We start from the raw sequence: 26503 nt of genomic DNA, 5'->3' as shown, positions 1-26503 counted from the left end.
AATTCTGCCCGAGATGGATGGGACAGGACCGCAATCTCTCCCAGCGCCTTGATGGATCCTGGCCTTGTTGTTTTCCACCTTTGTCATTTTGTTTAGCGCATGGCTTTTCTACCCTTCTGTACTCAAAGTGATATGAAAAGGTCTGGGCTGCTTCTCTTAATGCGTCTGAATTCTTGAAGTGTTGGGGAATACGTTTAGGTCATTTTGTTTGTTTTGTAGTTCACTGAACACATTTTCAATATACTGTTGTTTTTGGTTGCAAGCCACCTGCCTTTCAATTCACTATAGGTATTTCTGCATTTAAATAGTCTCTGTATAAATGAGCCATTATGAATGCTTATACAGCATGTTAAATGCATATGACCACCTGTGTCCTATCAAAATGAACAGTGAGCTGTTATGAATGCTTATAGCAAGTCTGGTGCGCTATGCAATTATTTCATCACTATAAGTGCATTCCTAATGCATTGTAAACAGGTTGACCATCAAGTGTTACCAAAAATATCGTAGTTCTACACAGGTTTATTCCCCGACAACTATAATTTGTTGTTTTTAATTTGCAAAACAGACATTTAGCTGAGATTTGTTTGCTTTCGTATTATCTCGTAGCTTGATATTTGATAAACAGCTACGCAATTCCAGAGGTGGCACCACGGGTTCAGAAGTAGTGTGGCAAAATTTGTACGTGTCTTTTCTGGGACCTGGAGTTTTTACTGATCTCATTACCTAGTCAGGTAAAATTATTCGGAAGCTATGACAAAATATTATTATTGTTATAGGTAGCTTCCCTTTTAATCTGTGTGATGACTATAGGGCTGGAGGTTTTGTTGTCGGATCATGTGAATTTGGAAACAGTCCTGGTGGCTCAAACTAGGGCTAAGCGATATATCAAATTCACTTTAATGTATGCGTATTTTTGCGAGATATTCCGAATGCCTGTATCGCAAGAATCAACGTTTTTGTTATTTTTCATTTTTATGCATTTATGTCCGCTTGTTCTCATATTGTATTTTTGGTCTCCTTCGCTCCTCTGTGCTGTGTGCACCTTCCCATTTACACCAGAGATCTGTATATAATGAGATACACATCCTCCCCTAACAATGGGAGTCGTTATCCCAAAGTCGGGAAGGCAGGCAACAGACTTCGGTCCAAAATAAGCCTATATAAATGTATTGGGTTTATTTTGGACAGATTTTTAGCAAGAGTGAAACCTCTTGCTTCGCCTCTTCCTCTAATGGTTTACACACACACACACACACACACACAGCCCCTGCCTCTCACGCCAACAAAGTTGAGATGTCATATCTGAGGTTTGGTTCAGCAGAATCGGTCATATGGACACCAAAACACATTGAGACATTTATTTTATTATAATACAGAAGTTAACTTTTTTAACGATACCCTTTTCATGTCTCAACTCCTGAAATTGAGCGCAAAGCAGACACTACTAAAACGAGACTATTGATTTTGGATAATGAATGCTCAGTTTGTCACGCGTGGCATTGGGGTACCCGCTAGCAGAATTTTAGCCTAAAACTATTATGCTAGCTGTGTTTTATAAATGTGCAAAAAGCATAAAACACAATTATATGAGGAATTGACAACTCGTTCTCAGTCTGAGAAATAAGACAGGCCACTTTATTTTAACATCTTAACAAATTGGACAGGCTAACATCCTTTTCAAACAGAAGGGTGTGTTCATAACAATTCAACTGTTCAATCTTGTTAGCTAGCAAATAATCCAGGTTGGCTTAACCTGAGATGAAGATTAGCTGGCTAATAACTAGCACGTGGGCTTGAGAGATTGATGAGCCCTGTGTTCATTTTCTGTAGCCTAATGCCTGCTACAAGAAGTTAGTCCTTATTAGTGAATGTGCATTATGCATGGTTCTAGTTAAATTTGTAACAAAACTAGCATTTTCATAGCCAGATCAGTGATTTATTGCAACAACAAAAAAAGCAGGTCTTATGGTTGTGGAAGGCTTATATTTAGCCTAGGTATAACCACAAGCCCTGAATTCATTTGATTATTGCTGACTGTTTGAAATGCAGTGTATTTTACCTTTTATTATGTTGTGAATCGCCCATAACTTTGAAAAAAACAAGTGGAGTTTTAGGTCACATTGCTTAGCCCTATATCAAATTACTACAAATCGTATTATTAATTCTGAATCTGATATCAAAAGATCCAGAGACAACCTCAAGCTCTGTCTGGTTGGATGGGGAGCATTGCTGCACAGCTATTTTCAGGTCTCTCTAGAGATGTTCGATCGGATTCAAGTCCGGGCTCAGGCTGGGCCACTCAAGGACATTGAAACTTGTCCCAAAGTCACTCCTGCATTGTCTTGGCTGTGTGCTTAGGGTCATTGTCCTGTTGGAAGGTGAACCTTCACCCCAGTCTGAGATCCTGAGCGCTCTGGAGCAGGTTTTCATCAAGGATCTCTCTATTCTTTAGTCAGGATTGAGGCAAAGATGAACGTAGTCTCCCAGCCCCTGCCACTGAAAAACATCCCCACAGAATGATGCTGCCACCACCATGCTTCACCGTAGGGATGGTGCCAGGTTTCCGCCAGATGAGACTCTTGGTATTCAGGCCAAAGAGTTCAATCTTTGTTTCATCAGACCAGTGAATCTTGTTTCTCATGGTCTGCGAGTCTTTAGGTGCCTTTAGGCAAACTCCATGCGGGATGTCATGTGTCTTTTACTGAGGAGTGGCTTCCGTCTGGCCACTCTACCTAAAAGGCCTGATTGGTGGACTGCTGCAGAGATGGGATAACCTTTCAGAATGACAATCTTCTCTGACAGAGCTCCAGAGTTCCTCTGCGGAGTGACCATCGGGTTCTTGGTCACCATCCTGACCAAGGCCTTTCTCCCCCGGTTGCTCAGTTTGGCCTTGTGGCCAGCTCTAGGAAGAGTCTTGGTGTTTCCAAACTTCTTCCATTTAAGAATGATGGAGGCCACTGTGTTCTTGGGTAGCTTCATTGCTGCAGACATTATTTTGGTACCCTTCCCCAGATCTGTCCCTCGACACAATCCTGTCTCGGAGCTCTACGGACAATTCCTTCGATCTCATGGCTTGGTTTTCGCTCTGACATGCACTGTCAACTGTGGGACCTTAAATAGACAGGTGTGTGCATTTCCAAATCATGTCCAATCATCAATTGAATTTACCACAGGTGGACTCCAAGTTGTAGAAACATTTCAAGGATGATCAATGGAAACAGGATGCACCTGAGCTCATTTGAGGCTCATAGGAAAGGGTCTAAATAATTATGTAAATGAAGTATTTCAGTGTTTTATTTGCAAAAATTTCGAAACCTGTTTTCGCTTTGTCATTATGGGGTATTGCATGTAGATTGCTGCGGAAAAAATAATATTGAATACATTTTAGAATAAGGTTGTAAAGTAACAAATGTGGAAAAAGTCAAGAGGTCTGAATACTTTCCGAAGGCACTGTATATAATGGCGCGCCCCACAGTTTGGGTAACACTGGACTGCTGAAGTTACACAAAATTCAAAAGGCACTAAGGCACATTTCCGCATATGACCAATTTCAACGTTTTTGCTTTCCGTTTCATACACATCTATGTGCTTTTAAAAATAAAAACATGTCGGCTACAAGGATTATATGTCTATATTCGTAGTTGCATGCATCTTAATAAGAAATAGATGACAATGGTTGGCATGTTAATTAGTTGTATTTTTCCCCCCCAGCTGCTATGACAGATTGGTGCACTAAGGCAGTTGGCTATTAGTTGTGGTTGTGAGTTGTAATCCCACATTGGGCACATCTTTTACTTTTTTGAATCCTTCATTTACAATATTCATCTAATTCTAAAAAGTGAAACCATTCTTGGTAGTAGTTGTAGGTTTTTAAACGGTACCTAAAACCAATCAGAGTTCATTTGACCATTGGAAAAAGAGCTACTGCGTAAACACTGCAATGCAGGTTGGATTGAATTGAGCCCCTAATCTTTATTTTCAAGGTTATGATTGAACTTTTTTTCTTCCCGAAACAATACCACAGCAAAATGTGAGTCCACGTTTCAAAGATTATCACCCCATGGGGGATAAAAATTTCCACCGCAAGTGGCAATAGATGTCAGGAACTCCACACCTTACCGCTGTGAGCTAACTGTCCAGAGCCGAAGTAGCTGGTGACGCTCATCATTTTAGTATGAGTGTGACATTATGTATGTTTTAGTGAGAAAGTGTTCGGATCACGTACAACTACGTTTACCCACCCCCACAATGTATATTTATAAGCAATTCCCCCCACCCACAACTTCTCACCTGAATGCATTTTTTTAAATTTTATTATAAAATAATACCCAGAGGATATGAATGTGGTTGAAAAGTAATTATTAGGTCACAAGAATTCTCATCAATGATATTCTGCGATAATGAGTCCATTTTTTCATGGGTATGTATCATCTCGTACCAAAGAGAAACGTTAGTACTATACCGTAGGTCTGTAGATTTATATTATATCACTGGCTAGTGGATTGAGTGGTGAATGTGCTGAGTTAATAAAGATTGGTCATATGCCCCCCCAAGTCCACCACACACACACAGTGAACCAATCAAGAGGGGACAGGCATTGGGCCTAGGCTGTAAGACCAGGATTAGACTATCTGATAGAAGGGGACTTTTCAAGAAGATTGCGGATCCATATTCAAGCGGCACTTTGAGGTTTCTCTTTTCCAATAATTATTTTTGGAGATTAACCCTCCGGCCAAGAACTGAATTTGGCTAGGATTGTGCCGGATTAAACATTCATGGTGCGGTCCCCCAAATTGTACTCTGTTCCCTATATAGTGTACTACTTTTGAATAGGGTGCCATTTGGGACTCAGTATGGGCCATCTCTGAAATGTAGATGTCCTGTCTGGCTAGGATTGTGATAAATAAACAAATGTATGGGCTGGTGCCCCAAATTGCACCCTGTTCCCTATATAGTGCACTACTTTTGACCAGAGGTCTAATGGCCCTGGTCAAAAATAGTGCACTACATGGGGAATAAGGGGCCATTTGGGATACATCTTGGGTCATTGTCTATTTTTGTGTGTGGCCTTCAAGGTTCACAAATGGGGCAGGCTGTAAAGCGGTCATCTCGGAAATAGATATTGTAATGTTTTATGCAATCGGACTGTCCCGGCTCGCCCCGATGATACACCTGTTGGAGTTTTGCCCTGGTGGCCTGCATTAGCTTGTACAGAGGCTTGTGAAAGTATTCACCCCCTTGGCATTTTTCCCATTTGTTGCCTTACACCCTGGAATTAAAATAGATTTTTGGGGGGTTGTATCATTTGATTTACACAACATGCCTATCACTTTGAAGATGCAATATTTTTTTTATTGTGAAACAAACAAGAAATAAGACAAAAACGGAACTTGAGCGTGCATAACTATTCACCCCCTCAAAGTCAATACTTTGTAGAGCCACCTTTTGCAGCAATTACAGCTGCAAGTCTCTTGGGGTATGTCTTGACACATCTAGCCACTGGGATTTTTGCCATTTTTCAAGGCAAAACTGCTCCAGCTTCTTCAAGTTGGATGGGTCCCACTGGTGTACAGCAATTTTAAGTCATACCACCGATTCTCAATTGGATTGAGGTCTGGGCTTTGACGAGGCCATTCCAAGACATTTAAATGTTTCCCATTTAAACCACTCGAGTGTTGCTTAAGCAGTATGCTTAGGGTCATTGTCCTGCTGGAAGGTGAACCTCCGTCCCAGCCTCAAATCTCTGGAAGACTGAAACAGGTTTCCCTCAAGAATTTCCCTTTATTTTAGCGCCATCCATCATTCCTTCAATTCTTCCGTAAAGCCCAGCTTTGTGGAGTGTACGGCTTTAATGTGGTCCTATGGATAGATATTCCAATCTCCGCTGTGGAGTTTTGCAGCTCCTTCAGGGTTATCTTTGGTCTCTCTGATTTAATGTCCTCCTTGCCTGGTCTGTGAGTTTTGGTGGGCGGCCCTCTCTTGGCAGGTTTGTTATGGTGCCATATTCTTTCCATTTTTAATAATGGATTTAATGGTGCTCTGTGGGATGTTCAAAGTTTCTGATATTTTTTTATAACCCAACCCTGATCTGTACTTCTCCACAACTTTGTCCCTGACCTGTTTGGAGAGCTCCTTGGTCTTCATAGTGCCGCTTGCTTAGTGGTGTTGCAGACTCTGGGGCCTTTCAGAACAGGTGTGTGTGTGTGTATATTTACTGAGATCATGTGACAGATCATGTGACACTTAGAATGCACACAGGTGGATTTTATTTAACTAATTATGTGACTTCTGAAGGTAATTGGTTTCACCAGATCTTATTTAGGGGCTTCATAGCAAAGGGGTGAATACATATGCACACCACTTTTCCGTTTACAATTTTTATTTATTTTTTGAAACAAGTAATTTTTTTTCATTTAACTTCAGCAATTTGGACAATTTTGTGTATGTTCATTACATGAAATCCAAATAACCTGTAATTTAAATTGATTTTTATAATGAAACAAAATAGGAAAACGCCAAGGGGGTGAATACTTTTGCTAGGCACTGTACGTCTGGGAAACAAACAACCTCATTTGTCACTTCACAGTAGATGGCCAATGGAACAGGCCTATGAACTGATTTTATGTCTTTGGTGCTACAGAGATTATCCCTTTTTCTCTCCCTCTCTTTCGATTTTTGAGTTCCAAATGGCACCCTAGGACCTTTTGACCAGAGCCCTATATAGGGAATAGGGTTCCATTTGGGATGCAGGCTCAGCTGTACTCCTCTTGCACTCTCCTTCGCTCTTGCTCTCATAACAGATTTAATTTTGTTACTTCCCAGGATAAAATATAACTATATATTAGTTCAAATAAATTGTTTAATCACACAGACGGACATATGCATTTTCAGGGGTGTCAAACTCCGGTTATTTTAGAGGGGGCACGAAGTATGTGTAGATTTGTGGGGGTGGTCCTGAAAGGGGCTGATCTCCTACATGGAAAGTTGGAGATTGTTGCATTTTTCAAACACCTTACAGGCCAGCCCAGGGGACGTATGCATCAAGTGATATCTGTCCACAAAATACCCTCTGTCCCTCACAGGGTGCAAAAATATTGTATTAGTCACAACTTTTGCAGCAGTACTACAGCATTTACATTACACAGTAAACAGCATGAAAACCCACGAGGCACTTGTGATGCATGTTATCTGCAATATTTCAATATAATTGTTTGAGATGTCATTCAGAATGGGAGACACTGATAGTTCTCAAGGATTGTCTGAAATTGTACTTGTCAGGCTATATAAAACAGTTATAGTTTGAGTAGTTATTGGTTGATAGTGGTGTGGCTATATTCAGATATAAACATTTTGGTCATTACTATGGCTATTCACAATGGATAGAATCAGTGCAACATACACTACATGACCAAAAGTATGTGGACACCTGCTTGTCGACCATCTCATTCCTAAATCATGGGCATTAATATGGAGTTGGTGGGAAGGCTTTCCACCAGATGTTGGAAAATTGCTGTGGGGACCTGCTTCCATTCAGCCACAAGCGCATTAGTGAGCCCCCCCAGAATCATCTAGAATGTCATTGTATGCTGTAATGTTAAGATTTCCCTTCACTGGAACTAAGGGGCCTAGCCCGAACCATGAAAACTTAGCCCCAAACCATTATTCCTCCTCCAACAAACTTTACAGTTGGCACTATGCATTGGGTCAGAGTTTTCCTGGCATCCGCCAAACACAGATTAGTCCGTCGGACTACCAGATGGTGAAGAGTGATTCATCACTCCAGAGAACGAGTTTCCACTGCTCCGGAGTCCAATGGCGGCGAGCTTTAGACCACTCCAGCTGACGCTTGGCATTGCGCATGGTGATCTTAGGCTTGTGTGCGGCTGCTCGTCCATGGAAAACCATTTTATGAAGCTCCTGATGACCAGTTATTGTGCTTGCATTGCTTCCAGAGGCAGTTTGGAACTCAGTAGTGAGTGTTGCAACCGAGGACCGATGCTTTTTACATTCTACGCACTTCAGCATTCGGCGGTCCCGTTCTGTGAGCTTGTTTGGCCTGCTACTTCTCGACTGAGTCGTTGTTGCTCCTAGACGTTGCACCTTCACAATAACAGCACTTACAGTTGACCAGGGCAGCTATAGCAGGGCAGACATTTGATGAACTGACTTGTTGGAAAGGTGGCATCCAATGACGGTGCCATGTTGAAGGTCACGGAGCTTTTCTGTAAGGCCATTCTACTGCCAATGTTTGTCTAGCAACATTTTTAATTGTGTTTATTTACATTGGATAAAAGTAGAGACTCGGCGCTAGAAAATGGTATATCATACACTACATTTGAGGAACTATGGGAAATAAATTCTGCTTTGAAAGTTGATACATTTGTATCCTCACTTTTGAGAAAATGGCCCTTGAATGTTTGGTAAACCTACTGGAGAGCTCTTTGTCTACACCCATTCAGAATCGTTCACACCTTCTTAAGCCTTAGCCCCACCCGTCTTTTTAAGGATTCACATGTGAGGCTGTACAGAGTGAGTATGGTAGTGTACTAAACAACCAAAGATTCCAAAAGTAAAGGCTGGTTTATACTACGTCAGTAAACAGTTGTCTCAGTGACATGAACATTCTATTGTCATCCGACATCAAACTTGTCATTGTTGTTATGAAAAAGTATGAACACAAAATAGACTGCATGGCATAAGCAGCCTGGTCGTTCCAAAATAGCATAGCTGGTGTATATTAACATCAATAAACCCATCCATTTTAAAATGAATTTAGTATCTGTCATTCTAGCAACTTTCCAAACAATGTGTTGGTTAGTTTCTAGCTTGTTAGCTAGCTAGCTACCGGTAAGTTAGCTGGCAAGCCAGTTCAAATATGACCATATCATATAGCTGACAACGTCTTAACTTGAGAAAATTTGTCTTCATTATTACAGGAAAGTATACTCACAACAAGATCTTTATTTACAAATGAATGGCGAGCTACTTACAGAACATAGCTTACGATAGTGAGTGTGACGAAGTAAAGCAGGGCATTCTACTGGATAATTTTAGAACTTGGACACTGTCTTGTTGGTCTAACGTTGTATCCTAATTTGACTTTGGTGCAGGTCATGTTGTTCTTCACATTACCGTCTCTGGGAAACACATACTATATCAAATCAAATCAAAGTTGATTTGTCACGTGCACAGGATACTGAAGGTGTAACCGGTACAGTGAAATGGTTACTTGCATAGTGGAGTCTTTTGTTTAGACATACAGCTAGATGGCTAGCTAAACAACAACGAACTATAATCCAAACGCAGAATGTTACGATTACATTTTATTGGTCACATACACATATTTAGCATATGTTATTGCGGGTGTAGTGAAATGCTTGTGTTCCTAGCTCCAACAGTGCAGTAGTGTCTAACAATTCACAACAATACACACGTCAAAGTAAAATAATGAAATATCAATATTAGGATGAGCAATGTCGGAATGGCATTGACTAAAATACAGTGTGTATACATATGACATGAGTAAAGCAGTATGTAAACATTATTAAAGTGACCAGTGATTCTGTGATGTGTACATAGGGCAGCAGCTTCTAAGGTGCAGGGTTGAGTAACTGGGTGGAAGCCGGCTAGTGATGGCTATTTAACAGTCCGATGGCCTTGAGATGAAGCTGTTTTTCAGTCTTTTGGTACCAGCTTTGATGCACCTGTACTGACCTCGCCTTCTGGATGATGGTGGGGTGAACAGGCAGTGGCTCGGGTGGTTGTTGTCCTTGATGATCTTTTTTGCCTTCCTGTGACATCGGGGCTGTTGGTGTCCTTGAGGGCAGGCAGTGTACCTGCGTTGGGCAGACTGCACCACCCTCTGCAGAGCCCTGCGGGTGATACTGTTGCCGTACCAGGTGGTTATACAGCCCGACAGGATGCTTTCAATTGTGCATCTGTAAAAGTTTGTGAGGGTCTTAGGTGCCAAACCGAATTTCTTCAGCCTCCTGAGGTTGGATAGGCGCTGTTGCACCTTCACCACACTGTCTGTAGGTGGGCCATTTCAGATTTTCAGTGATGTGTACTCAGAGGAACTTGAAACATTTCACCTTCTCCATTGTGGTCCCATCAATGTGGATAGGTGAGTGCTCCCTCTGCTGTCCATCAGCTCCTTCATTTTGTTGAGGGAGAGGTTATTTTCCTGACACCACTCTCCCAGGGCCCTCACCACCTCCCTGTAGGCTGTTTCGTCATTGTTGGTAATCAGGCCTACTACTGTTGTCATCTGCAAACTCTATGATTGAGTTGGAGGCGTGCATGGCCAAGCAGTCGTGGGTGAACAGGGAGTACAGCATGGGGCTGAGCACGCACCCTTGTGGGGCCATGTGTTGAGGATCAGCGTACTGGAGGTGTTGTTTCCTACCCTCACTACCTGGGGGGCGGCCCGTCAGGAAGTCCAGGACCTAATTGCGCAGGGCAGGATTGAGACCCAGGGCCTCAAGCTTAATGATGAGCTTGGAGGGTACTATGGTGTTGAAGGCTGAGCTATAGTCAGTGAACAGCATTCTTAAATATGTATTCCTCTTGTCCAGATGGGATTGTGCAGTGTGATGGCGATTTGCATCGTCTGTGGATCTATTGGGGCGGTATGCAAACCGAAGTGGGTCTACTGTGTCAGGTAAGGTGGAGGTGATATGATCCTTAACTAGCCTCTCAAAGCACTTCATGATGACAGAAGTGAGTGCTATGGGATACCCATTTAGTTCCGTTTCCTTTGTTCCTGTACCCAAGTAAGCAATGGTGGACATCTTGAAGCAAGTGGGGACAGCAGACTAGGATAGGGAGAGATTGAATATGTCCGTAAACACTCCAGCCAGCTGTTCTGCGCATGCTCAGAGGATGTGGCTAGGGATGCCGTCTGGGCCGGCAGCCTTGTGAGGGGTAACATGCTTAAATGTCTTACTCACGTCATCCACGGAGAATGAGAGCCCACAGTTCTTGGGAGCGGGTCGCGTCGGTGGCACTGTTATCCTCAAAGCAGCGAAGAAGGTGTTTAGCTTGTTCGGGAGCGAGACCTCAGTCGGTGTCCGTGACGTGGCTGGTTTTCCCTTTGTATTCCGTGATTGTCTGTAGACCCTGCCACATATATCTCATGTCTGCAGTTGAATTGTGTCTCCACTTTGACTCTGTACTGACATTTTACCTGTTTGATTGCCTTATGGAGGGAAGAACTACACTGTTTGTATTCAACCATATTCCCAGTCACTTTGCCGTGGTTAAATGAGGTGGTTCGCATTTTGTTTTGCGCGGATGTTGCCATCTATTCACGGTTTTTGGTTTGGGTAGGTTTTAATTGTCAGTGGGAACAACATCCCCTATACACTTCCTGATGAACTCAGTCACTGTGTCTGTGTATACATCAATGTTATTCTCCGAGGCAACCTGGAACATATCCCAGTCCGATTGATCAAACGAGCTTGAAGCATGGATTCTGATTGGTCAGACCAGCTTTGAATAGATCTTAGCACGGGTACTTCCTGTTTGAGTTTCTGCCTATAGGACGGGAGAATCCCGTCGTGATCTGATTTGCCGAAGGAGGGCCTTGTAGCCATCCTGGAAGGGGGAGGAACAATGGACCGTGAGTTTGATGCGCAATTATTACAAGCAATGTGTTGATAGAACTTCAGTAACGTTTTCCTCAAATTTGCTTTTTAAATCCTCAGCTACAATAAATGCAGCCTCAAGATATGTTGTTTCCAGTTTGCACAAAGTCCAGTATAGTTCCTTGAGGTCCGCCGTGGTATCGGCTTCAGGGAGAATATACACGGCTCTGACTATAACCGAAGAGAGTCTCTTGGGGAGGTAATACGGTCGGCATTTGATTGTGAGGTATTCTAGGTTGGGTGAACAAACTTGAGTTCCTGTACGTTTTCACAATTACACCATGAGTAGTTAATAATGAAACAAACACCACCGCCTTTTTTCTTCCCGGAGAGTTCTTTATTCCTGTCTGTGCCGTGTACTGAGAACCCAGGTGGCTGTATGGATCTGGACAGTATATCCGGAGAGAGCCACGATTCCGTTAAACAGAGTAGGGTATCTTGGAGCAGCCTCTGGGATAAATTCAATTGGCCTGAGGGGTACGAACAAAGGATCTAAATCAGGAAAGTTGTAATGCTGGTGAGTTACCGCCACTGATATCCAGTTTTTGGTGATATCTATCAAAAGAATGTTAGAATGGATTACCTACACACACTGAGCAGCTCATGTTATAGACAGTACCATGCTACATGGCAGACCAATCCGAACTCCTCTCTCGGCATGTCCAGCCCATCCATTAGCTCAGCCAATCTTGGCTAGTGTGAAGGTTCCTGTATTTTCATTGCTAAACCAACTAGGCTCGTAATTTAACAATTGTATTCATATTTACAGATGGCATAAAAGTTTGTAAAAAAAATAAAAGTTTCCGTTCAAATGGCTCTCCTGCAAAGTAGTGACGCGACTTACGCCTAATTTCCTGAAACAAGTCACATGTATTGGTAGCCTGGTGGGCGGCAGGTAGCCTGGTGGGCGGCATGTAGCCTGGTGGTTAAAAGCATTGGGCCAGTAACGGGAAGGTCGCTAGTTCAAATTCCTGAGCTTACTAGGTGAAAAATCTGTCTGTACCCTTGAGCAAAAGTACTTAATCCTAATTGCTCCCATCTGCTAAATAACTCAAATGTAGTATAGCTTTGAGTACAGACTACAACTCAGTTGGATTGCTTTGTATCACACAAACCATCTCTCACGTTTAAGAAAGCCTCCATTTAATTTTCAAAGCCTTGGAGGATGCTGGAAACTATCCATTTTCTTTTCCCAGAAGAAAATTTACCCCAAAGGATGTTTTATTGATGTTATGGATTTTCTTCAAAAGAAAAGGTATTGGATTTCACAATTTATTTTTTAAACATGTCTGTAAAATTCCAACCAAACACATTTGTTGAGTTGAAAGTGTGAGTAGAGACATTTTATTAGGTTTATTACTATAAATATCTGATGCTGGCCAAATTGTACAAATATACTAGGTCTAGCCTTAAACACTCTATAGTTGCTCAGTGGGAATTGATTGTACATAAAGGATTTAATGCTGGATCATGAGTCTCACGCTGTCATCCTTGCAATTCCTCATCCTGGTCAGGTCAAATTTATTTAAAGTGTGTTTTACATACACACTCTGCACACTTTACATACCTTCACTTTACATTCTAGGTCTTTCTCTTCTTCTGGGTTGTAATGACCTTATCCTCTCCATTACCGTCCAATGAGGAAAAGTAACCTGACCCGGGGCAGACAGACACAGATAACAGCCCAATGGCCTCTCTCCTTTTCTCCGTCAGACTGGCCGATAACTGCAGGTGTTGACTGACAGAAGAGTAGGTTGAGAGTGACTTGTGTTTGAGTCTGTGGTGAAAAGTAGCACGTTAATTTAGCATAGGTTTTAGACAAGTGGGAAAGCAATTTGTTGAATCTAGTGATCCAAATCTAGACGTCTTGCTTGGACTACTGTTCTGAGTTGTGTAGCTCTGCTGAGGTGGAACGGTTACATCATAAAGTTCTGTGGACACGGAAGTTTCTACTATGATCGGATCAATGGAATCCAACCTCCAATAGCCCAGTCATGTTGGGCTCTATTGCAGTCCAGTAAGGTAGAGGATCTTGGATCATCTGAATTAACTTCTTGGATTATCTGAGTGGACCAGTGGCTTGTGAGGACCAGTGGCCCCTGTGGATCCTTTTGGGGTGACCATGAGGAGAATCAGGAGATACATGCAGGTACCACATACCGAAGCCAATGGAGCTTTCAACTACAGCAGAACTTGGAACGGAAGAACCCTCCTGAGTTTTGGTAGGTTTTGTTTTGGTTGGTTTGTATTCTGTGCTTCAGGCCACGGTCTCTGGGTTATGGGTTATGAATGATGGGAATCTACATAGTATTCTGTCCATATAGGACGGCAGGTAGCCTAGTGGTTAAAGCGTTGGACTAGTAACCGAAAGGTTGCAAGATCGAATCCCCGAGCTGGCAAGGTAAAAATCTGTCGTTCTGCCCCTGAACAAGGCAGTTAACCTACTGATCCTAGGCCGTCATTGAAAATACGAATTTGTTCTTAAATAGTTAAATAAAGGTAATATCACAGGTGGCACCTTAACTTGGGAGGACAGGCTGGTAGGGGAGCTCCATTACGGACATTTGCTCCATTACGGACATTGTGAGCAGTCCTCCCCTCAGCAGCCTCCACTGGTCTATATACTGAGTGTGTATACGATATAAACTACCCCGTAGGCCATGAATTGTTTGTTAAACATTTTCTCTATGTTATGAAACCACGTTCTCAAACTAAAGAAATATTGTGATTTTAAAGTCCCTATGCAGTCAAAATTCATTTTTTTTGTGTGTTTTGTATCATATTGTACAACAGCTGAAACGAACACAGTAAATGTGTGATTTAAAATATATATATATATATATATATATATATATATATATATTTTTTTTAAGTGTTATATCCTGATAGTCTCTGGTTGACAATACAATCTACACAGGACCTTATAATCAGCATATTTGCATGGGTGGCTTTCAATGGTGACATGGACCAATAACAAAAATAGTTCCAAACCTCCCTGCCAATATCTGCTAGTTTTCAGTTTTCCCCTCCCCACTCAGACCACTCCCAGACAGTCCTAATCAAAATTCTTGCTTGAGAATTTGTGTTGTTGTTGCTAAAAAGCTATTTTGTCCCATTTTTGGGGGGGAAATCTATTAGAGTAAGGTACTTAATTGTTAACCAGAAATTATTTGATATTGATATAAAAATGGCTGCATTGGGCCTTTAATGAAGCATGTTCTCTGCCTTGCATTGTCAAATGAATGAAATCCGAATTATGTAACCTTATTAGATTCCTTGTTTGTCTGTGGCAAATGCGTAATGAATGAGATTGTATTAAATCATGACCTCTTGGATTACATTGATGGCAATTGATTGACTCAACACCACAGCTTTTCATAATGGGCCATCATAGACATTCATAGCGTGTTGTGCACTGTACCACGTGCAATTTTTCAATCAATGAAACTTTCGTGTAAGAGTGTTGTGTGGTGTTATTGTGAAATCTAAATAAGTCATGACATATGAAAGGGAACTTTTATACTTTGGCCCCTCTCATTGAGTGTGCGTGTTTATCTTTCCTTTGTCATTAAGTCAGTCGAATGAAAAGGAAACCTATTTCTTGTCATTTCAAATGTCGAGTTAAAGCCACAGTCAAGGCCTTTGCGGATGCAGCGCACCGTCTTTATTGTTGAAGAGACAATCTGTAACACGCCCACAGTGTACTGCGTCCGCAAAGGCCTCGAATGTACAATGTCAGTTCTTCTGGAAAGTTTTTCCTTGAGAACTACCGATATCGCTAATGAATCGTTTGCATGTGAAAATGGCATGCAAAAATGATGCAGTCTTTGAGGACAGTGGAACTTGCTTCCACAATAAATGCTTCCTCATTGCTCCGACCAACCGGGGTATTTAGAAGCATTTCTGTCAACCTCCACTGTCCAGACGGGTATCCTATGAAGCAAGCTAGATCTACTCAGGGTTTTCTAACGCTAGCCAGCTTTAATTTCACATTCCAGCCTAGGCTTCATCCGTACTACGGCGGTGGATACTGGGTATCCACCGCTAACTCTAGCAGGCTTGCAGGTATGCGTGCATGTCACACGTGGCTAGTCGGACACTGAACTGTTCATTGAGACAATAGTGAAACATCAATCCATTGGCGTTTCAGTACCACATTTTCATTTGTGCCGAAATCAACATGAAAGAAAAGTTATCTTGCATAAAAGTAACACAAAAACATTTGATTGAATAAAATATTTTCAGTCTTCCTCAAATGAAGGGGATGATGACTCAATCTTTGCGAGAGGGAGGGGGATCTGATTTCATTGGTCCTCAACTTGTGGCTCAGACACTTTATTCAGTATAAATGAAGTTAGCCCTGAGTTAGCCTGCCCAGGAGCAGGTTCATTCTGAAGGATTTGTTTAACCTGACTAAAAGGTGAGCCACATTCGTATGACAGGCTAGCCAAAGTTGAACTCAGAGTTGACCAAAGTTACCTCACTAACTCCTCAAACTCTATTTGTAGGATGCCCCTCTGGAGTTGCTGAATTTAATCTTGACTTCAGTTTGCGCTGTAGTTCATGCACCTTGGTTGGAGAGCGATGTAGCATCAGTATGCCTTTGCCAAAATATCACGTGATGCCATTTTGTTCATTATTTACATTTTTGCTGGTGGCCCACTGTGAGGGTACAGTATATGAAATGTATTTATTCGACTGTTAGAATATTGATGGGTCATTGGTTGGAAGTGTCGAAAATTGGCTTTAGGCCTATGTTTTTCACTAGGACTTTGTAGAATCAAGAATATTTTTTGTTATAATTCTATCTAAACAAATAACTATTGTTATACTTTTACATGGATATATTTCTAAATGCAATTCATGCTTTCCAATTGTTTCTGCACTATTTATCAAGCGTTGGTGCTTATGTTTGCTGCTCCTTGCAGGTTGATATGCATCTGAGATGCATCTTGTTGCTGGGACACCCAGCAACAATCTCTAGCGGGTACTTATAGGATGAAAGGCCTGGCGGTTCTACTGTTAAGTTCTGAGTTATGTGACAGGATTTTGCCATTTTGCAATGTGGTGAATGGGAGCTCCGGGGGTGAAGTTTCTTCTAGGTGCAGATCTAGGATCAGCTTCCGCTCCCCCAATCCTATTCTTAACCATTAGGGGAAAAGTGAAACTGACCCAAGATCAACGTCTAGAGGTAACCCTACACCTGAATGGGATGTATGTATCTGATGATGTAGCATGGCACCTCTTCGTCCTCTGTGTTTGCTGTGTTTTACTGATCTGAGGAGAGAGATTTTAGGGCTATGAACTTGGCAAGGTGAAAAAAATACTTCTGTGTTAAATTGAGTATAATACTGAGAGAAAAAAAAACTATGGTCGACTGTTTGTTGTAGGTCAGATGTCAGTTACTGTAAGGCTTCATCAGCTGATAACTGGTCGAGAGAAACATTTTCTCAATGGATGTCCACACATTTATCTGTGTGTGTGTGCCGTTCACTGCCGTGCTTTGTGTAAAGTTACACCATGGTGTGGAATGGATGGGTAGAGTTGCATTTTCACCGCTCATATTTCAGTCATTTCCTGTGTTTGGGCTATCAGCTCATGAACTATGCTGACCTAGTTAATTATGCTGACCTGTTCCCAGCCTTGTCCTTCACTGTTTGCCCTCTCCCTCCCCATGACTTTCCATTTGGCCAGCTGAAATGTCAATGAGCGCTCATCTGCATATTTCTCTGTCTCTTCAAGTTCTATTGAATTGAATGTCACAAGTTTCGGGTTGTACGAAACAAAAGTCCTCCAAGATTAGATGAGGCTCTTTCAAAAGTCCTCCATGATTTGAATAATCTATTTTTGAAAAATGTGCTGGGAAGTCCTATTGGGTGGGGTTAGTGTTCAGAGTAGTATGGTAAATTGCTTGTTGGTTTGGACATTACAGCTCAATAACAATAAGCACACACAGATTGGAGAGAGACATTCGGCGAAAAGCTGCATGGGCTGAAGTCCACAAACAATGCCTGTGCCTTCAATTAAATAAGGCAATCTGGGATTGGTACATCCATTTTTTAACTTGATTATGTGTAGCCATTTTTACATTTTTAATTTAACCAGGTAGGCTAATTGATAACACGTTCTCATTTACAACTGCGACCTGGCCAAGATAAAGCAAAGCAGTGCGACACAAACAACAACGGAGTTACACATGGAGTAAACAAACATAGTCAATAACACAATAGAAAAAATTCTGTACAGTGTGTGCAAATGAGGTAAGGCAATAAATAGGACATAGTGGTGAAATAATTACAATTTAGCAATTTAAACACTGGAGTGATAGATGTGCAGAGGAAGAATGTGCAAGTAGAGATACTGAGGTGAAAAAAAATAAAAAATAACAGTATGGGATGAGGTAGTTGGATGGGCTTTTTACAGATGGGCTATGTACAGGTGCAGTGATCTGTGAGCTGCTCTGACAGCTGGTGCTTAAAGCTAGTGAGGGAGATATGAGTCTCCAGCTTCAGAGATTTTTGCAATTCGTTCCAATCATTGGCAGGAGAGAACTAGAAGGAAAGGCAGCCAAACGAGGAACTGGCTTTGGGGGTGACCAGTGAAATATACCTGCTGGAGCGTGTGCTACGGGTGGGTGCTGCTATGGTGACCAGTGAGCTGAAATAAGGCGTGGCTTTACCTAGCAAAGACTTATAGATGACCTGGAGCCATTGGGTTTGGTGACGGATATGTAGTGAGGGCCAACCAACGAGAGCATACAAGTCGCAGTGGTGGGTAGTATATGGGGCTTTGGTGACAAAACGGATGGCACTGTGATAGACTGTATCCAATTTGCTGAGTAGAGTGTTGGAGGCTATTTTGTAAATGACATTGCCGAAGTCCAGGATCGGTAGGATAGTCAGTTTTACGAGGGTATGTTTGGCAGCATGAGCGAAGGAGGCTTTGTTGTGAAATAGGAAGCCGATTCTAGATTTTATTTTGGATTGAAGATTCTTAATGAGATTTTACAGTCTAACCAGATACCTAGGTATTTGTAGTTGTCCACATATTCGAAGTCCGAACCGTCCAGAGTAGTGATGCTGGACGGGCGGGCGGGTGCGGGCAGCGATCGGTTGAAGAGCATGCATTTAGTTTTACTTGCATTTAAGAGCAGTTGGAGAATATATCTTAAGAATGCGTCATCAGTTTAGTTCACCTGACTTACCCCATCAGAAACCAAAACATAAGCTTGTTAGTGAACTATGTCATTGAAAAGAAACCCTAAAGCATTAATAGCTGTTGACCAAATAACTCGCAGAGGTAAATGCTTTGTTGTGGTTTGAATCCCAGATTGGCCCTTTAATGTAATTTCTGTTCACTATGAGGTATTCCAGAAGTTTCCCTATTTTTCTGAGCTTTATCGCTGATGTAGTTCCAGTGCGCCTTGGGATATATTAAACTCTTTCCCGCTAATCCCACGGGACAGGATCGTTTGGGGAATAGCACGGAAATTAGTTTTGCAGATCAGAGCCCCCGTAATCCATTTTAATTTACACACACACACTGTTTTGACAGGACCGAATGTTTCTTCTGTCGCCAGATCGCACCAGTGCCCCAGCAGCCCCGGGCCCGGATTGTTGCGTGTGTGTAATCTTAACATGCGTGATGAAGCGTGGACCCCCATCTAATGATTTCACCCGAGCCTGGCAATTGCTGGCAAAATCCCCCCCTCCCATGCTTTTTGTTTTGGACTTTTCCGCACATGGTCAGAACGTGTACGCCATCTAATCAGTAGTCAGACGTTACAACATGGATGTGATGTTTTGGATAGGAATGTGTGACCACCTTGGAAAGTCTTGAAGCGTTGGGAGTTCTCTCATGCTTGTTTCAATCTTGACGCCAAAATACAATGCTCAGCAGTGTGTCGCATATCATCAGCAGTCAAATGTCACACCACTGATGGTATGTGTCATTTTCTTGGCTGTTATTGTAGGCCTTCATGTCTTTTTTTCCCTTTTTTTTTCTTTTTTCTAACTTGACACCAAAGGACTACAAATTTGACATGCTCGGCACTGGTGTTTTGTGAGCACTGGTGTTTCAGTGCCCACAACCCTAGTGCCATGACTCACTGGGTATACATATTCATTATGCAAGTGGAAGTTTGTATTTTATGTATATTTCTTATGAGGGCCCTTTGATGAAGGGGAGATTTTAAGATCTGAGAACTACTCATCATTTTTTATAATTAACCGTTTAACGGGGAGCATGCTGATGCTTTGAAATATGATCCGGAGCCTTTTGGTAGATAAGGAGGGAGAACGTGATGGCATTTATTCTTTGTTACTTGTAAATATTGCCTTGAGAGCAAAATGGTAATGATCTTGAAGTGGATTAATAAATGACTGAATGGAGAGCGAAGTGAAACAACCCTTAATGATTGCGCTCAAGCCTCTTCAGATTCACAGTGCACAAATTGATATCAAGGCAAATAGCAACCCTTATAAGGAATCCCAAGCTATCTTTGAAAGCTTCACAGCAGGATCCTTCAAAAATGGAAAGTACATCCACACAACCAGCTTCATGAGGTAGTCACCTGGAATGCTTTTCCAACAGTCTTGAAGGAGTACACACATATGCTGAGCACTTGTTGGCTGCTTTTCCTTCACTCTGCGGTCCAACTCATCCAAAACCACCCAATTGGGTTGAGGTTGGGTGATTGTGGAGGCCAGGTCATCTGATGCAGCACGCCATCGCTCTCCTTCTTGGTCAAATAGCCCTTACACAACCTGGAGGTGTATTGGGTCATTGTCCTGTTGAAAAACAAAGGATAGTCCCACTAACTGCAAACCAGATGGGATGGCGTATCGTTGCAGAATGCTGTGGTAGCCATGCTGGTTAAGTGTGCCTTGAATTCTAAATAAATCACAGACAGTGTCACCAGACAGCACCATCACACCACCACCTCCATGCTTCACGATGGGAACCACACATGCGGAGATCATCCGTTCACCTACTCTGCGTCTCACAAAGACCAGGCGGTTGGAACCATAAATCGCACATTTGGACTCATCGGGCCAAAGGACAGATTTCCACCGGTCTAATGTCCATTGCTCGTGTTTCTTGGCCCAAGCTAGTCTCTTCTTCTTAATGGTGTCCGTTAGTAGAGGTTTCTTTGCAGCAATTTGACCATGAAGGCCTGATTCTCTCTCTCTCTCTCACACACACACACACACACACACACACTCCTCGATGTGTCTCTTACTTGAACTCTGAAGCATTTATTTGGGCTGCAATCTGAGATGTAGTTAACTTTCTAATGAATTAATCCTCTGCAGCAGAGGTAACTCTGGGTCTTCCTTTCCTGTGGCAATCCCCATGAGAGCCAGTTTCATCATAGCTCTTGATGGTTTTTGCGACTGCACTTGAAGAAACTTTAAAAGTTCTTGAAGTTTTCCTGATTGACTGACCTTCATGTAATGAAGGACTGATGTTCCTCTCTGTTTATTTGAGCTGTTCTTGCCATAAGGGCGGCAGGTATTCTAGTGGTTAGAGCAGTAACCAAAAGGTTGCTGGATCGAATCCCCGAGCTGACAAGGAAAAAATCTGTTGTTCTGCCCCTGAACAAGGCAGTTAACCCACTGTTCCCCGGTAGGCCGTCATTGTAAATAAGAATTTGTTCTTAACTGACTTGCCTAGTTAAATTAAGGTTAAATTTAAAAAAATGATATGGACTTTTACCAAAATAGGCCTATCTTCTGTATACCACCCCTACCTTGTCACAACACAACTGATTGGCTCAAACGCATTAAGAAGGAAAGAAATTCCACAAATTAACTTTTAGCTTTGCACACCTGTTAATTGAAATCCATTCCAGGTGACTACCTTGTGAAGCTGGTTGAGAGAATGCCAAGAGTGTGCAAAGCTGTCATCAAAGCAAAGGGTGGCTACTTTGAAGAATCTCAAATATAAAATATATATATTTTTGTTTGCTACATGATTACATATGTGTTATTTCATGGTGTTGATGTCTTCACTATTATTCTACAATGTAGAAAACAGTAAAAAGAAAAAACTCTGGAATGAGTAGGTGTCCAAACTTTTGACTAGTATTGTATATGAAAAACACAAGCCCCTTAACCAAACCAACACAATAACACTCAATTATCATTAACAAACAAATCATCCACAGCATGATTTAAAAAAAAAACTTTACTTAAAGCCTGCAGGTATAATGCATTATGATGAAGTACGTTATAATACATTGTAAGACTTCTCATGAGCATGTTATAGCTGTCATTGACATGTTGTATACTGTATGTATCAGTCGTAACATCTCTTGTCTTTTACTATTCATAACATCTGTCAAATCACTATTATAATGTTGCCATGAACGTCTTGCGAAGGAGGGTCACCTTATGTTCCTACCAAATGTTCCCTGACCTGGTTGTTATCGAAAGATCCATTATGAAGAAAGACAATTGCTTCTTGGAATGCCTTCTGGATAAACAAAGGTTATTTTAATCCCCCACAAATCTCTCCCCAGTCCTTCGCAGTTTCACTCAAAGCTGGCACCGTGAGGCCTACGGCTTCCCACATGGCACCCTATTCCTCCTAGGTCCCTGGTCAAAAGTAGTGCACTACATAGGGATTAGGGTGCCATTTGGGACGTACTATGGGCAGAGTCGTCGTCCATTAAGCTAACTAACTAACACACATTCACAGGCTTCCCGCTTTCCTCTGTGCTTTAATGTGGCAGGTAATTGCCAGCTCCATAAGGACCGTCTTACAGGCCGGGCCTGGAAAGGTTGCCTGCTGACTGGCTTTTGATACACTGCATTAATGAAGTTTACGACTCTTGAGCCCTGGGGAGCCGTCAAGCTCCCTTGTGCCAGGAAAATAACTTTGCTTAGGTGTTAAAGTGACCTCGCTTTACCTGTATGATGAGAATGTATTGTATACCAGAAAGCGCCTCTGGGCTAGAAGTGTCAGGGAAGGGGCAGCTGGGAAATGCTTTTGCAGAAGTTTGTTTATGAGCTTTGAAGAGTGGTTTTGTCAAAGACCTGTTTGCAGTAATGAGGGATTTTTTTCCTCCACTGCGACTTCTGTCTCTTTACTTTACTGGTGCGTAATCTGCCTCATCCGCCACCTTTTTGGAGCACCCACTTTAGTACTCAGATAATTAAAAAATGTGTCAATACAGAGCGACTGCCCCTAAAAATCAACTAATCCCTTTTGAAAATGGCCTATGTAGCATCAATATGAGTCGGAAACATTTATTCTAGTTTCAGAATTGACTACAAAGTGTAAATAGGATAATTTTAGTCATAAAGTCAGTCTCGTCTAAAACGGAGTTTGGAACCTTAGTGTGTCACAACGAGTACATTTTAAGGTTGGGTTTGGATTACAATGGTAACAAATCATGCCCCCTTTTGTCAAACTCCACATGCAAATCGCCTCTCAGCCCACCTCGTTCCCCTCATTAAGTGGGGCTCTGTTTCATCGCCCCCGATATTTTCAAAGGATCGCTGCCATTTTAAACTGAATAGCCCTGTACGGATTGACCATGCAATGCATGCTTCAAAACAAGAAAATGATTAGTTGGAAAACCTCTTTTCATGATTGTGATGTCGCCAGATTGACTTTAGATACAGTATAACTCTACCCAGCTAACTAAGATTGAGGGGATCCCCGTATTTGACCTATTTTAGCATTGCTAGCCATTTGTTTACGAACTTTGCTAGTAACAGTAATGACAACATTGCCATCTCTAAAATGAATTTGACTACATCATAATATGGCAGTTTCCTATTAATTATGTTATCCTATTTCCATGCCACTAAGGGCTCTATTCAATCCGTATCGTGGAAGTTCAGCTTTACAGCGTGATTTAAATTAGAAAGCAACGTTTCCGCTTTAGCGGAGGCTGGGTTCACGGTAAACGCTTCTCAATCAGAAATGACCTTTTACATTTTTATCGCGAAATATGTAATGCTTCATCTTTACAGATTGAATACAGCCCTATATTTAGTGTATTTATACGAAACAGTCACATTAGCCTCTGAGGTGCAACCCCCATATCCAGGGCATCAATAAATATTGGTTGCAGCTATGGTGGTACTAGCTAACTCGTGTCTGACTACAACAATGTACTAACTAGCAGCAATAAACTCGAGCCATCCCAGGGCCATAGCAAAACATGTCACAGCTGGTTGCATAGTTTAATGGCGTCACCGGCCTGAATCTGGATACAATCTGGAGCCAGTCAGCCTACATCTGTAAAGCATAGAATTAGCTTCCAAACAAGGTTACGTTATTTCTCAAACTATGTTTATAATTGAGGGTTGATGACAGTCGTTGACCCCGTTTTTCTGTTAGACAAAGTGCATAGTTGGGTGCCAGACTTGATCCCCTGGTCATGAACGGATGCCGGGACCTACCAGAAGGAGCGACAGTGGGTATCATAACATGTCCAGCAATGTGATTGCAATGGTTTAGTGACCTCCCAAAATAATTTATTTCACTGTTCACTTGCCATTTCACAGCTTGTCAGGCAAGGCCTCCGACTAAGTGTCATGCGACACAATTACCCTTGTGACACCACCTCGGTTGTTGCCAGAGTCTCCCTCGACTCTTATGAAAAGGACACGCCATCATGAGACCTTTGATATTGACCCGAGTTACTGCCCTGATGACAAACGGCTTCGACTACGACAGGTAGTGTATGTTATGTGAAAAATACCCGGCTGGATAAAATAGTAGGCTAATTCCCCAGCAAAGCAGATGCAACTAGTAGAGTCATTTTGGTTGTGAAGTGCATCATAAAAAAGCTTTTCCTTTCTTTAGAACAAAATGCCATTTACCACTTGGCTGTCTATATATCACCCTGTCACAGGTCCCTACAGTCAACACCACCTCATAAGATTGCCTGCTGCAGATGTCCCTTTTGCAGCAAAACATGCACCATAGAGAAGACCAGAAAGGGGAACTTCATCAGCATCATCCAAACATGCCCTCACTGCATTCTATTTCACTTCACATTTTATGATATCTGAAGTGAAATAGGAAGGTGAATGCAACGACCAGGTTGGTTCCACCAGGCTAATCATAACCACCATTGATAATGTAATCAGTGGTGTGTGTCTGACCGACCTGTATCTTTGAGGAGCCAGGAGCTGATCTACGTAACTTTGCCCATCAATTCGGCCTCTGGCAAAGGCCTCACCTCCAGCCTCAACTCTTGCCTGCTCACCTCCAGCCTCACCTCTTGCCTGCTCACCTCCAGGTCGTCGATAGGGAGAACAGAATTAGGTAGGTTTAGTCTGACCTGTTCAAACTTCAGCATAGTATACAGTGCCTTCGGAAAGTATTCGGACCACTTTTCCCACATTTTGTTACTTTACAACCTTATTCTAAAATTGATTAAATAAAAATAATTCCTCAGCAATCTAAACACAATACCCCATAATGACAACATGAAAACAGGTTAATACAAATTTATTTTTAAAAAAACATTAAAAACACAAGTATTCAGACCTTTTGCTATGAGACTTGAAATTGAGCTCAGGTGGTACATTCAAATTGATTGGACATGCTTTGGAAAGGCACACACCTGTCTGTATAAGGTCCCACAGTTGAGCAAGAATGTCTGACCAAAAACCAAGCCATATGAGGTCGAAGGAATTGTCCGTAGAGCTCCAAGATGGGATTGTGTCGAGGCACAGATCTGGGGAAGGGTACTAAAAAATGTCTGCAGTATTGAAGGTCCCCAAGAATACAGTGGCCTCCTTCCATTTTAAGAATGATGAAGTTTGGAACCACCAAGACTATTCCTAGAGCAGTCGGGAGACAAGGTCCTTGGTCAGTGTCGTGACCAAGAACCCGATGGTCACTCTGATAGAGCTCTAGAGTTCCTCTGTGGAGATGGGAGAACCTTCCAGAAGGACAACCATCCAACAATCAGGCCTTTATGGTAGAGTGGCCAGACGGAAGCCACTCCTCAGTAAAAGGCACGTGACAGCCCACTTGGAGTTTGCCAAAAGGCACCTAAAGACTCTCAGACCATGACAAACAAGATTCTCTGGTCAGAAACCAAGATTGAACTATTTGGCCTGAATGCCAAGCGTCACGTCTGGAGGAAACTTGGCACCATCCCTACAGTGAAGCATGGTGGTGGCAGCATCATGCTGTGGGAATGTTTTTCAGCGGCAGAGACTGGGAGACTCGTCAGGATTGAGGCAAAAAATGAACGAAGCAAAGTACAGAGATCCTTGATTAAAACCTGCTCCAGGGTGCTCAGGACCTTCGACTGGGGCAAAGGTTCACGTTCCAACAGGACAACAACACTAAGCACACAGCCAACACAAAGCAGGAGCGGCTTTGGGACAAGTCTCTGAATGTCCTTGAGTTGCCCAGCCAGAGCCCGGACTTGAACCCGATCAAACATCTCTGGAGGTACCTGAACATAGCTGTGCAGCAACTCTCCAACCTGACCGAGCTTGAGAGGATTTGCAGGGAAGAATGGGAGAAACTCCCCAAATACAGGTGTGCCAAGCTTAATTAGCAAACAATTCTAAAAACCTTTTTTTGTTTTGTCATTATGGGATATTGTGTGTAGATTGATGAGAAAAAAACTACAATTGAATCCGTGTTAGAATAAGAACTTAACAAAACGTGAAAAAAAAGTCAAAGGGTCTGAATACTTTCCGAAGGCGCGCTGTATGTTTGTGTCAGATATCACCAAGCCATAACTGCCATTGGTAATAGAACCGTGATCGTGTGTATGTGTTATGAGATGCAGCGAGACATGGCACTCAACACATCCACAAGGACGTGATTACTAATAATACTGTACAGCACAAATGTCCAGTAATGGCAAC

At 42.2% G+C, this 26503-nt stretch overlaps 1 protein-coding gene across 4 annotated transcripts in view; it reads left to right on the top strand.

Annotated features, from left to right (window-relative positions):
* Window positions 1-26503, top strand: part of efr3a (EFR3 homolog A (S. cerevisiae)) — a 222075-nt gene that overhangs the window by 24463 nt on the left and 171109 nt on the right. The gene's annotated exons all lie outside the window — the stretch shown is intronic.

Source organism: Salvelinus alpinus, chromosome 23, assembly GCF_045679555.1.
Source record: "Salvelinus alpinus chromosome 23, SLU_Salpinus.1, whole genome shotgun sequence".
Lineage (NCBI taxonomy): Eukaryota > Metazoa > Chordata > Actinopteri > Salmoniformes > Salmonidae > Salvelinus > Salvelinus alpinus.
The sequence above is the reverse complement of the archived record's forward strand: the minus strand, read 5'-3'. Positions and strand labels throughout refer to the sequence as shown.